Raw genomic sequence first — 13,234 nt, 5'->3', positions numbered from 1 at the left:
TGCATCTTGTTATCTTGTATTACTTGCTAGTATTATTGTCACATGTTATGCTCGATAGTAGTAGTACATGCTGGTAGCAGTGGTGTCGTGGAATTGTCACGGCAGATGTCCTAGTGTGAGGACTTAATCGTGGAGCCATCACAGTAGGTTAGCTTAAAGGAGTTAAACGGGACAAAGGACGCATGAGTTTATACTGGTTCGGCCCCTTGCGGTGAAGGTAAAGTCCTAATCTAGTTTGAGGTGGTATTGCTTATGCTTCTATTACCAGGGAGCGAATATGCTTGACCTAGCTTTTGATCTGTTCCCTCTTGCCCTAAACCGCTGCCGGGTCGTCCCTTTATATACACAGGTCGACACCCAGCGGCTCACGGAGTCCCGGCCGGCTCATAAACAACGCGTCCGGCTCGGTGACTAATTACCTTGCCTTACAACACAAGTCATACATATATGGCGGTTTACACCTATGGGCCTTAAAACGCCTCCTGGGCTTCGGGCCCTTAGTAAGTTTGCTTCATGAATCGTCATCTTCAATATCGTCATGGGCTTGTCTTGATGAACCGCCATAGGTATAACCCGGCCTCTCCCGGGCGGGTCATACCTAATAGTCATATCCCCAACATTAGGCCCCAGATTGATTTGAACTTGTTCATGTCAATCTTCAACATTTAGAAAAAAATCTTTCTTCACTTATACTTGTTAGATACTATAAACCGCCATGATGTCATTTCCTGGAATTATAGAAACCCGCCATGACGTCATCTGCCATTAATTTCGCACAATACCAAACATATCTTAACAGATCCTTATCCTTAATAACCATCCCAAAAATCGAGGCGTCCGAGTAGCTGGCTAATCATTCTTTGGCCTCCTTGTTTTTCGCGCCACCTGTTACCCTTCTCCTTATAAATAGGGTCACGCAGCCCTCTTTCCATTTCCCCTCTTTCCTTCTCGACTTCCACCTCTCTCCGCAGCGCATCTGCACACCTGAGCCCTGCCGTCGCCGCAGAGCTCATCATCTTCCTCAACCTCGGCTGCTGCATCAGCCTGAACGTGACCAGAGAAAAACGCGGTGCCTCTCCTCTGCTAAGTGGATCCAGTAAGCGCCTCTTTCTCCTCTGTAGATCTCCATTAGGGTTTCTCTGTTCGTCAGCGTTCATCACCATTCCTCCTTCTCTTTCCTAGATTGCATGGTTTTGAACTGAAAACAACACAGATCTTGTGCGGTTGTACTTTTAGCACTTGTTTTTTAATACCAGAATATATCCTCATTGCAATAGATCTCATCTGGGCATCCCCACTTTTCTGCTGCTGCCACCTTAGGTTTAGATTTTATTTCATTTCTCTGAACTGCTGCAGAACCAATCTTATAACTCCAATCTGTGAAACCTGTTTGTCCCAACACTTAGTAAAATTTGCTCTTTGATATATGTTGAGTACCATTGCTGTCACGGCGGCTTACACCACCAGTTATAATTATCCATATATTATTAGTCCCCATTTAAGCCGCCATTCTGAATATATACTGCAGCTTTTTATTTCCCGTTTAATGAATCAATTTGAACCGGCCAAAATTTTTATTTCTTCTAGGCTTCTTCCTTCACAATGCCGCCGAAAATAGTAACCTCATGTAATTGGGTTCCCTCAATTGTCACTGAGAACACACTCAAAGAGTTTGTCAAGATTGGCTTCTTACCAGCAAAAGATGTCATGCATTGGCGCGCCCCCAAACCAAGTGAAGAAAAACCTCACCCAAAGGATGGTGAAGTCGTCGTTTTCACCGATCACATGAACCGGGGCTTCTCACCTCCCGAGTCAACATTTTTCCGAGACGTTCTGCACTTCTTTCAACTCCATCCTCAAGACATCGGACCCAATTCCATGTTAAATATTTGCAATTTTCAAGTTTTCTGCGAAGTATACCTTCAACAGGAGCCCAGTGTTGAACTCTTCAGGGATTTTTTTACTTGAACCGCCAAAACGAGTTTACAAACGGACCCAGCTTGGAACTCAGTGGTATCTCGATTCAACAAAGAAGAGGCGCTATCTTCCCCTATGCTTGCTTGCCGAGTCACCCCAAAGATTGGAACCAGACATGGTTTTACTGCAAAGACACCTCTCCGGCTGATGAGAATCCACTGCCGGGTTATCGAGTCCAGCGTCTTGACCCAAAGCATCATCTTCCCAAAAAGCTCACTACTGCTGAACGTGCAAAGCTTGCCCCCACCATTGCAAAGGTCAAGGCTCTGCTGGGAAATGGGTTAACTGGCATTGACTTAGTTCGGTGCTGTGTTTCTTGGCGGATCATACCCTTAAATCGCCGACCCGGCTTAATGTGTACTTACACGGGTGGTGTAAAAGATCCACTGCGCCATAGTTCCGTGTGTTTAACTGATGAAGCAAGCACTGAAAAGACAAAGACCCTTCTGAATGAAGAATTAGAAGACTGCAGCAAGTGGGTCTGAACCCTTTATGCAAACTTAATCCGCCACCAGATGTGAGTTTCTAAATCTTTTACTTTTACCTCATTATTAAAATATTCTCTTAACTCAACTCTGATAACTTTCAGAGGTTGAATCTGATTTTGGGAAAAAGCAATATGATCATGAAGCTGCCCAAAAGGCCAGGGTTGCCAAGAAAGCCGCCAAGAAGACTGCCAAGAAAAACAAGAAAAAACCAAGTGCTTCTAGTATGTGTTAACTGGACGACAGTTCCGAGTTGGAGGTAGCCCTTGAGTCCCTTGGCTCCTTTTTCAATTATCTTATTGACATTGATTATTGTCAGGATGACACGGGGGCCAGCCAAGCAGTTGAAGAAGAGGTAATGATTATTTCCTCCAACTCAGAGCCTTTGCCAAGACAGAAATTTCGACGGGTAACCCGGAAACTAAGCTTTTCACACCCCTTAGCTCATTTGGATCCTCACTTTCTTTTGAAGCAACAGCAGCACGAAAATCGGCGACAGCCTCGGACCAGCGGAAGTGAAGAATTATCCTCCGGCCTACCGAATACTCTAGCTCCGCGGAAACGCCGAAATGTGGTCCTTCCAAACTTAAAACTCTTTTTACCTACTGGCGGGTCACATTTGCCTACCACTTAATTCTTTTGATTCAAATTATCAGGAAGCTTCCCGCTCTTCTTCCGGTGACTCATCACAAACCCACCTGCCGGCTTTCTAAACTGCCCCTGGGTAACAACAATTACTTTGTATTTTCAACTTCTTATACTCTTATACTTATACTGACTTGTCATAAACCGTGCAGTGGTCAAGCAAAACCTAGTAAAAAGGCAAGGGTGACCAATCCGGCTAAAAATCCTGAAATCCATGAGTCAGAGCAGCAAGTCCCAGCATCAGACGCTTCTGAAAAACAACCGGAAGAACCTGCTCATGAAGCCCCTCCAGAAATTCCTGATCTCTCTCATGATCATATAGATATCAATCCTTTGAACACCAAATCTTTGAGCCCACTTAAGCTATCAGAAGAGCATGGTGAAGATGTTAAGATTACTGGCACCAGCTTCAGAGAACCGAGGCAACCTACCGTCCTGCCCAAACACTCCGCCAAAGACGAGTTCGTTGAAAAGCGGAAAGTGAGATTTGACATTGCCGATTACTCTCAACTGAGAGTCAGTGAAGTATTCTCGGGTTATCTTAACCAAGTTCATACCAGCCACGATCTTGAGATTGATATGGTGAAACAGATGCACCAGAAATATGAGGTATGAATTCCGGCTTAAATAAGCTATGCATATCCTGTCAGCCCCCATGTCTACTGTGTATAATAGAATAGAATAGGCTGTAGACTTAGAATAGTAATGAGTATAAAGCATCGGTGATAAAGAATCCTTCAATAAACCATCTTTCACTTTCGTCATTGAACTGGATTTTAATGATCAACATTGCATCTGTAGCCCCCAAGGGCCGGTTTAATCAGCATGAATGAACCGGTACTTATTGTTTAAAAAATCAAAACTTACTTGTGTAGCCCCCATGAGCCGGCTGTGTTTGTCTGTGGCACAACTGGGTTATCATAAAGTAGTAATGAAACACGAGCAAATGTGCATTAGCCCCCAAGTGCTAAGTACTCTTGCTTCCAAAGTACTAGTGACTTAGCCAGATAATCTGTTGTATGAAGAAGTTTTTGGTACGCATTAGCCCCCAAGTGCCAAGTGTTGTTGCTTGCAAAAGGCTTGGGACTTATAATATTATACCCAAATATGAATGTAATTGCAAATCTGTTTTTGTACAGAATGCCACTTCTCAACTGCAATATCAACTGGATGATGCCAAGACCCGGCTAAAGAATAAAGAATCTGAGACTCGGAAAGCCGATCCAAAATTCCAATTTAGTGTGGCTGAAACGGAGAAGCTGAAGACCGATTTTGAGGCTGAAAAGAACGCCTGGGCTGAAGAAAAAATTGCTTTAACGCAACGGGCTGAAAAGGCGGAGGCGGCTTTTCAAGAGGTGACAGCCGAGTTGACCGGTTTAAAGCACCGTGTATCCCAGATGGTTTCTGCTATCTTTGGTGAGCCGCCTCGTCGGCATTAAAATTGAATCTCTTCTTTTTATATCATAAACCACTACTGACCACTCCACAATTGTTATACAGGTCCAAGGAGCAGCAATCTTAGTCAAGACATGCTAGTGAAACTTAAAGCCGTATATACGCTTGTTGAACAGCTATATACCGGAACTCAGCGCATGCTAGCCACGATGTCTCCAACAAATCAAGGACCCAATCTGCTAAGTGACGTCTTGAAGAAATTGTCAATTCTGCCTCCGAGGATTCAAGAGATAAAACGGTCTTGTGAAAGAGCCGGTGTAGTGACGGCCTTGAGCCGTGCTAAGGCATGGCTACAAGAACTAGACCCGGCAAGATAGCCACCGGGTATCCAAGCTTGAAAGAGGATGGCACTTCTTTTGACCAGAAAGACTTCGCTGCTTGTGTTAAAGAGATACGCCCTCTGGCGACTCTGATTGCTGAGGAAACGACTCTCTCAAAATATCAGCCGACTTATGATGCAGAAAACCAGAAGATGCCCACACCGGCTTATAAAGTGATGGATCTGATTCCCCCAATCCGTAAGCATACTTTCGCCCGTGAAGTTGATCCGTCCAACCTTATAGATGATGAAGCCGAATTCTAAGCTTTGTGTGGCATTGATTGGTCATCACCCAACTTCCAGACGGTGGAGGACGAAGAACCGGAAAAGGATGATCTAGAAGCTTCAAGTCGTCAAGACCAAGAAGATTGATCCACTGGGCGGCTCAAATATTTGAACTTATGAAAACACTTGATCCTTTGGACTCATTGAGTCATGTAATAGGCTAGTAAAACTTTGGTCTGTCGTGCCATCGCGCACGTTTTTGTTTTACACAACACTTTTTGACCCGCCATTTGGAAAGCTACCGTTTGATGCTTATGATGACAGCGATTTATGCAGATGAAATGAATCATTATCCTGCACATAAGTAAACACAAGTGCCTTGGCGGTTTACCGCAGGGCGGGTCATAATACCTCATCTAAAACCACTATTAACAAAAATAGTGCATAACCAGGGCCGGTTTATCCATAATTAACTATAATAAAAAATATCGTACCTATGATATGTGATTTAAACTGCCGGCTTACCATACCAATGCAGTAAGGGCGATAACCCAAAACATGGGAGACAATACTCCAAGTGTGTACTATCACCATATCCTAGCGACTTGTTTTCAAAGGCCAGGCCGGGTTATCAGAAACCACGGATATACTTAAATATGAGTTGTTGTAGTTGAGGCTATATGGCCTGAATCATTGTTAAATCATATGTCAAAATAAACCAACAAATGTTCAAAAAACGAATCAAAACAAGAAAAACAAGGCTTTAATGTTGTATGAGCCGGACCAAGAGGGATATTCACAGCTATGATTCGAATACGATCAAGAAGCCCCCAAGTGGTTTGCGGTCATAATTGTGGCATTGTGCCGATCAAGAGGGATATTCACAACTATGATTCGAATACGATCAGGAAGCCCCCAAGTGACCATAATTGTGGCATTGCGCCGATCAAGAGGGATATTCACAGCTATGATTCGAATACGATCAGGAAGCCCCCAAGTGACCATAATTGTGGCATTGAGCCGATTAAGAGGGATATTCACAGCTATGATTCGAATACGATCAGGAAGCCCCCAAGTGACCATAATTGTGGCATTGCGCCGATCAAGGGGGATATTCACAGCTATGATTCGAATACGATCAGGAAGCCCCCAAGTGACCATAATTGTGAAAAAGACTCGTTACTCTTGGAAACGAAATGATGGAGGCCCTGCTTTATCAAGGATGGAGGCTTTATTATAATCATCATAATATATACATTGTCAAGATATGTACATTGTAAGAGCTGGTGGATCAAGTGTAGTAAGGCCGAAGATGAGCAATATTCCACGGCCGCTGGGTCTCCTCGTCTGACTTACGCGAATCCTTCTGTTCTCGAATGTCGATTAGGTAGTAGGATCCATTATTCAGATTTTTACTGACCACAAAGGGTCCTTCCCAAGGTCGGGATAACTTGTGCATATCGGTTTGATCCTGGATAAGCCGGAGCACCGGGTCACCTTCTTGAAAAGTTCTGGTTCTAACCCGACGACTGTGATAACGGCGTAGATCTTGCTGGTAAATCGCCGAACAAGCCGCCGCAAGGTCACGCTCCTCATCCAATAAGTCAAGTGCATCCTGTCGTGCTCTTTCATTATCAGCTTCAACATAAGCCGCCACACGAGTAGAATCATGACAGATGTCACTGGGGAGAACCGCCTCAGCTCCATAGACCATGAAGAAAGACGTGTAACCCGTAGATCTGTTGGGGGTAGTATTGATGCTCCATAACATCGAAGGTAACTCCTCTACCCAACAACCCGGCGTCCTTTGCAAGGGAACCATAAGCCGGGGCTTGATGCCTCTTAGGATCTCCTGATTGGCTCTCTCGGCTTGACCATTAGACTGGGGGTGAGCCACTGATGATACATCAAGCCGGATATGCTCACGCTGCCAAATTCTTTCATAGCACCCTTGGATAGATTAGTGCCATTATCAGTTATGATACTGTGGGGAAAGCCGAAATGGAAAATCACCTTTTTGATGAATTGAACCGCCGTCTCCGCGTCACATTTACTGACCGGCTCTGCCTCAACTCATTTTGTAAATTTGTCAACCGCCACCAAGAGGTGTGTCTTTTTATCTTTGGACCTTTTGAAAGGCCCAACCATATCAAGCCCCCAGACTGCAAGCGACCAAGTAATTGGAATCATCCTCAATTCTTGAGCCGGCACATGAGCTCGTTGTGAAAACTTCTGACAACCATCACATTTACTGACCAGATCCTCAGCATCAGCGTGAGCCGTCAGCCAATAAAACCCAGGCCGAAAGGCTTTAGCTACGAGAGATTTAGAGCCGACATGATGACCATAATCTCCTTCATGAATCTCATGAAGAATCTCACGGCCCTCTGCTGGAGAAACACAACGTTGAAACGCCCCTGTAACACTGCAATGATGTAGCTCTCCATTTACAATTGTCATCGATTTAGACCGCCGGGTTATCTGCCTGGCTAAAGTTTCATCTTCTGGTAACTCGCCCCGGGTCATGAAGCCAAGCATGGGACTGTCCAATCAGGAATAGCATGAAGAGCCGCCACCAGCTGTGCCTCCGGGTCAGGAATAGCAAGATCTTCCTCTATGGGCAACTTAACCGAGGGGTTATGCAGAATATCCAAGAAAGTGTTAGGTGGCACCGGCTTACACTGGGAGCCGAACCGGCTTAAAGTATCAGTCGCCTCGTTTTTCCTGCGATCAACATGCTCCACTTGATAACCCTTGAAGTGACCCGCAATAGCGTCAACCTCTCGACGATAAGCCACCATGAGTGTGTTAGGATAGTAGCATAATTTAAAATTTTCCTACGCTCACCAAGATGCATCTATGGAGTCTACTAGCAACGAGGGGAAAGTAGTGCATCTACATACCCTTGTAGATCGCGAGCGGAAGCGTTCCAATGAACGTGGATGACGGAGTCGTACTCGCCGTGATCCAAATCACCGATGACCGAGTGCCGAACGGACGGCACCTCCGCGTTCAACACACGTACGGTGCAGCGACGTCTCCTCCTTCTTGATCCAGCAAGGGGGAAGGAGAGGTTGATGGAGATCCAGTAGCACGACGGCGTGGTGGTGGATGTAGCGGGTCTCCGGCAGGGCTTCGCCGAGCTTCTGCGAGAGAGAGAGGTGTTGCAGGGGAGGAGGGAGGCGCCCAAGGCTGTTGGTTGCTGCCCTCCCTCCCCCCTTTATATAGGCCCCCTGGGGGGGCACGCCGGCCCAGGGAGATGGGATCTCCAAGGGGGGGCGGCCAAAGGGGGGGAAGGGGTGCCTTGCCCCCCAAGGCAAGGGGGAAGCTCCCCCCTAGGGTTCCCAACCCTAGGCGCATGGGGGGAGGCCCAAGGGGGGCGCCCTAGCCCACTAAGGGCTGGTTCCCTTCCACTTTCAGCCCACGGGGCCCTCCGGGATAGGTGGCCCCACCCGGTGGACCCCCGGGACCCTTCCAGTGGTCCCGGTACAATACCGGTAACCCCCGAAACTTTCCCGGTGGCCGAAACTGGACTTCCTATATATAATTCTTCACCTCCGGACCATTCCGGAACCTCTCGTGACGTCCAGGATCTGATCCGGGACTTCGAACAACTTTCGGGTTTCCGCATACATATATCTCTACCACCCTAGCGTCACCGAACCTTAAGTGTGTAGACCCTACGGGTTCGGGAGACATGCAGACATGACCGAGACGCCTCTCCGGTCAATAACCAACAGCGGGATCTGGATACCCATGTTGGCTCCCACATGTTCCACAATGATCTCATCGGATGAACCACGGTGTCGAGGATTCAATCAATCCGTATGCAATTCCCTTTGTCAATCGGTATGTTACTTGCCCGAGATTTGATCGTCGGTATCCCAATACCTTGTTCAATCTCGTTACCGGCAAGTCTCTTTACTCGTACCGCAATGCATGATCCCGTGACTAACGCCTTAGTCACATTGAACTCATTATGATGATGCATTACTGAGTGGGCCCAGAGATACCTCTCCGTCACACGGAGTGACAAATCCCAGTCTCGATCCGTGCCAACCCAACAGACACTTTCGGAGATACCCGTAGTGCACCTTTATAGTCACCCAGTTACGTTGTGACGTTTGGCACACCCAAAGCACTCCTATGGTATCCGGGAGTTGCACGATCTCATGGTCTAAGGAAAAGATACTTGACATTGGAAAAGCTCTAGCAAACGAAACTACACGATCTTTTATGCTATGCTTAGGGTTGGGTCTTATCCATCACATCATTCTCCTAATGATGTGATCCCGCTATCAATGACATCCAATGTCCATAGTCAGGAAACCATGACTATCTGTTGATCAACGAGCTAGTCAATTAGAGGCTTACTAGGGACACGTTGTGGTCTATGTATTCACACATGTATTACGATTTCCGGACAATACAATTATAGCATGAATAATAGACTATTATCATGAATAAAGAAATATAATAATAACCATTTATTATTGCCTCTAGGGCATATTTCCAACAGTCTCCCACTTGCACTAGAGTCAATAATCTAGTTACATAGTGATGAATCGAACACCCATTGCGTCCTAGTGTTGATCATGTTTTGCCCTAGGGAGAGGTTTAGTCAACGGATCTGCTACATTCAGGTCCGTATGTACTTTACAAATATCTATGTCTCCAATTTGAACACTTTCACGAATGGAGTTGAAGCGACGCTTGATATGCCTGGTCTTCCTGTGAAACCTGGGCTCCTTCGCAAGGGCAATGGCTCCAGTGTTGTCACAGAAGAGAGTCATCGGGCCCGACGCATTGGGAATCACCCCTAGGTCAGTAATGAACTCCTTCATCCAGACTGCTTCCTGTGCTGCCTCCGAGGCTGCCATGTACTCCGCTTCACATGTAGATCCCGCCACGACGCTTTGCTTGCAACTGCACCAGCTTACTGCTCCTCCATTCAATATATACACGTATCCGGTTTGTGACTTCGAGTCAGCTCTTCGTCACCTCCATAAACGAGAAACATATCCTTAGTCCTCTTCAGGTACTTCAGGATATTCTTGACCGCTGTCCAGTGTTCCTTGCCGGGATTACTTTGGTACCTTCCTACCAAACTTACGGCAAGGTTTACATCAGGTCTGGTACACAGCATGGCATACATAATAGACCCTATGGCCGAGGCATAGGGGATGACACTCATCTCTTCTATATCTTCTGCCGTGGTCGGGCATTGAGCCGTGCTCAATTGCACACCTTGCAATACAGGCAAGAACCCCTTCTTGGACTGATCCATATTGAACTTCTTCAATATCTTGTCAAGGTATGTACTTTGTGAAAGACCAATGAGGCGTCTTGATCTATCTCTATAGATCTTGATGCCTAATATATAAGCAGCTTCTCCAAGGTCCTTCATTGAAAAACACTTATTCAAATAGGCCTTTATACTTTCCAAGAATTCTATATCATTTCCCATCAATAGTATGTCATCCACATATAATATGAGAAATACTACAGAGCTCCCACTCACTTTCTTGTAAACACAGGCTTCTCCATAAGTCTGTGTAAACCCAAACGCTTTGATCATCTCATCAAAGCGAATGTTCCAACTCCGAGATGCTTGCACCAGCCCATAGATTGAGCGCTGGAGCTTGCATACTTTGTTAGCATTCTTAGGATCGACAAAACCTTCCGGCTGCATCATATACAACTCTTCCTTAAGGAAGCCGTTAAGGAATGCCGTTTTGACGTCCATCTGCCATAACTCATAATCATAGTATGCGGCAATTGCTAACATGATTCGGACGGACTTCAGCTTCGCTACGGGTGAGAAAGTCTCATCGTAGTCAACCCCTTGAACTTGTCGATAACCCTTAGCGACAAGTCGAGCTTTGTAGATGGTCACATTACCATCTGCGTCCGTCTTCTTCTTAAAGATCCATTTGTTTTCTATGGCTCGCCGCTCATCGGGCAAGTCAGTCAAAGTCCATACTTTGTTTTCATACATGGATTCTATCTCGGATTTCATGGCTTCTGCCATTTATTGGAATCCGGGCCCGCCATCGCTTCTTCATAGTTCGAAGGTTCACCGTTGTCTAACAACATGATTTCCAGGACAGGGTTGCCGTACCACTCTGGTGCGGAACGTGTCCTTGTGGACCTACGAAGTTCAGTAACTTGATCCGAAGCTTCATGATCATCATCATTAACTTCCTCCCCAGTCGGTGTAGGCACCACAGGAACATTTTCCCACGCTGCGCTACTTTCCGGTTCGGAAGGGGTGACTATCACCTCATCAAGTTCCACTTTCCTCCCACTCAATTCTTTCGAGAGAAACTCCTTCTCCAGAAAGGACCCGTTCTTGGCAACGAAGATCTTGCCCTCGGATCTGAGGTAGAAGGTATACCCAATAGTTTCCTTAGGGTATCCTATGAAGACGCATTTTTCCGACTTGGGTTCGAGCTTTTCAGGTTGAAGTTTCTTGACATAAGCATCGCATCCCCAAACTTTTAGAAACGACAGCTTAGGTTTCTTCCCAAACCATAATTCATACGGTGTCGTCTCAACGGATTTAGACGGAGCCCTATTTAAAGTGAATGCGGCAGTCTCTAAAGCATAACCCCAAAATGAGAGCGGTAAATCGGTAAGAGACATCATAGATCGCACCATATCCAATAGAGTGCGATTACGACGTTCGGACACACCGTTTCTCTGAGGTGTTCCAGGCGGCGTGAGTTGTGAAACTATTCCACATTTCCTTAAGTGTGCACCAAACTCGTGACTTAAATATTCTCCACCACGATCTGATCATAAGAATTTTATTTTCCTGTCACGTTGATTCTCAACTTCACTCTGAAATTCCTTGAACTTTTCAAAGGTTTCAGACTTGTGTTTCATTAGGTAGACATACCCATATCTACTTAAATCATCAGTGAGAGTGAGAACATAACGATATCCTCCGCGAGCCTCAACACTCATTGGACCGCACACATCGGTATGTATGATTTCCAATAAGTTGGTTGCTCGCTCCATTGTTCCGGAGAACGGAGTCTTGGTCATCTTACCCATGAGGCATGGTTCGCACGTGTCAAATGATTCGTAATCAAGAGACTCCAAAACTCCATCTGCATGGAGCTTCTTCATGCACTTGACACCAATGTGACCAAGGCGGCAGTGCCACAAGTATGTGAGACTATCGTTATCAACTTTACATCTTTTGGTATTCACACTATGAACATGTGTAACATCACGTTCGAGATTCATCAAAAATAAACCATTGACCAGCGGGGCATGACCATAAAACATATCTCTCAAATAAATAGAACAACCATTATTCTCGGATTTAAATGAGTAGCCATCTCGAATTAAACGAGATCCAGATACAATGTTCATGCTCAAAGCTGGCACTAAATAAAAATTATTGAGGTTTAAACTAATCCCGTGGGTAGATGCAGAGGTAGCGTGCCGACGGCGATCACATCGACCTTGGAACCATTCCCGACGTGCATCGTCACCTCATCCTTCGCCAGTCTCCGTTTATTCCGTAGTTCCTGTTTTGAGTTACAAATATGAGCAACCGCACCGGTATCAAATACCCAGGAGCTACTACGAGTACTGGTAAGGTACACATCAATTACATAAATATCACATATACCTTTGGTGTTGCCGGCCTTCTTCTTGTCCGCTAAGTATTTGGGGCAGTTCCGCTTCCAATGACCACTTCCCTTGCAATAAAAGCACTCAGTCTCGGGCTTGGGTCCATTCTTTGACTTCTTCCCAGTAACTGGTTTACCGGGCGCGGCAACTCCCTTGCCGTCCTTCTTGAAGTTCTTCTTACCCTTGCCCTTCTTGAACTTAGTGGTTTTATTCACCATCAACACTTGATGTTCTTTTCTGATCTCTACCTCAGCTGATTTCAGCATTGAATATACCTCAGGAATGGTCTTTTCCATCCCCTGCATATTGATGTTCATCACAAAGCTCTTGTAGCTTGGTGGAACCGACTGGAGGATTCTGTCAATGACCGCGTCATCCGGGAGATTGACTCCCAGCTGAGACAAGCGGTTATGCAACCCAGACATTCTGAGTATGTGCTCACTAACAGAACTATTCTCCTCCATTTTACAGCTGAAGAACT

The sequence above is a fragment of the Triticum aestivum genome, chromosome 3D, assembly GCF_018294505.1.
Source record: "Triticum aestivum cultivar Chinese Spring chromosome 3D, IWGSC CS RefSeq v2.1, whole genome shotgun sequence".
Classification (NCBI taxonomy): domain Eukaryota; kingdom Viridiplantae; phylum Streptophyta; class Magnoliopsida; order Poales; family Poaceae; genus Triticum; species Triticum aestivum.
The sequence above is the reverse complement of the archived record's forward strand: the minus strand, read 5'-3'. Positions refer to the sequence as shown.